Source organism: Centroberyx affinis, unplaced genomic scaffold (genome assembly GCF_046629955.1).
Source record: "Centroberyx affinis isolate AG114_WGS23_722 - 3 ecotype Tasmania unplaced genomic scaffold, CSIRO-AGI_Caff_v1 ptg001541l_1, whole genome shotgun sequence".
Taxonomy (NCBI): Eukaryota; Metazoa; Chordata; class Actinopteri; order Beryciformes; family Berycidae; genus Centroberyx; species Centroberyx affinis.
Genome location: NW_027279997.1, coordinates 356,346 through 358,029, shown reverse-complemented (window position 1 = coordinate 358,029; position 1,684 = coordinate 356,346).

Sequence of the window (1,684 nt, the reverse complement as noted above, 5' to 3'; positions counted from 1 at the left end):
CAGCTAATCCACTGCACTTGGTCTGTAACACCCTGAGCAGAGCCAATGGCTTAGTAAAGGGTTTTTCCTTTCCTTCCTCCCGTCTCTTGGTCTGGCGCTGCTCCCCAGGTATGGACAGACAAGATATCGATAGGCACAGTACTGGGACGATAGAGATGCTGTGAGTAGCTGGAGGTGTTTAAACTGCGGAGTGAGAAGTGATGCGAAGGTTTATTCAAACCCTACAATAAGCCATGCAACGTCTGAGCCAACGGTCTATTTTTCTTGACTCTACAAGGATATGTTTGGATAGTACAGCTGAATGCAAGGAACAAATTTATCAGAATTCATGACTAATAAATTGTGCGTAGCCCACTTTTTTCACTCTTATGTTCAGCAAATCAGACTTGCAGACAGATTAGAAATAACATTACATTCAGATCATGTTTAGCTGATGTTTATAGCATGCTATGACAGTAATACTTTCAGATGCATACTGTCACTCATGTCTTCACACAGACATACTTCAAACCAACTTGTTCTATCCAAGTTCTTCATCCAGACTACAGATGGCACTATTGCCTCAGTATGGATGGCAGTGGGTGCCAGTACCTTGCACTAATCACTCACATCAAACTGACTGACAACCTATATTCCCCTTTTACAGGTTCATAAATGACCTTTGTGAGTACAGCCACATTTGCATGGGAACCACAACTAAAAAGGACTCACCCTCATTCAAATCAAACAGCTTTCATCCTGTAACTCTTCAAAAAGCTTCATTTTGCTTCAGCCCTTTCCTGTAAAAATAACCACTCAGTCAGTCAGTTTATGCTCAAACGTCCCCTGGCTTTCATTGGTTCCGCCAGATTGGTGAGGAAAATCAAATGCAGACACATTCATCTACTGACCAAGGCCAGAGAGTATTAAAAACTTGAGAAAATGGCTTTCCACACTCCCGGCTTTGAGCTTGTGACCTCTCTCAATTTAAAAGCTGTCCAAAAAAGACCATAAACTCAACGCTCAAGTTTTCCATCAGTCTAAGAGTGAAATTATGAGACAATTGCCGCGACTTAATAAACAAAAGAAATGGAAGTAACAGCTGACCCTGCACGGGTGAGCGACAACTTAAGATGTTCATTTGGATCAACCCCGATTCAACAGTAACAGAACCAAGTGTCCTGCAACAGTAGAGGAAACCAGAGCTGCGTCTCACAGCACTAAGATGTCTTTCTTCCCCACCGTCATAAATGTTCCCAGATTCATTTTTTTTTTTTTTTTACTTGTGGCGTGTTAATTACTGGCAGCGCACTCTGAGGCTGTCTAAACTAAAATGACAGAGGTGTTCTCCAGTGTGCTGAAGTTGGTTCAGCTGCTGTCTGGGGTAATTGAAAGGCGGGATTTCCCAGCTGGAATCACTGGGAAAGAAGAAAGCCTTTTTTATGCCCCTATGTTGTTACTGCTGCCTTTATAATGACAAATGCCGCTCGCCCTCTCCTCTTCACTGGGATAGTTATAATAGATTCCTCCGGTATTGGTGGGGCAGAGTCAGAGGAGACCTTTAAAGATGATAACTCTGTCAGTCATCACTGGACAACGTGACAGTATAGATATAAGGAATTCAATAAATAACCCTCTACCTCTAACCCTGCACCGCTACCAACGCCCACGAAAAAATATACTCTGAAGTCTGCAAACAATCCAA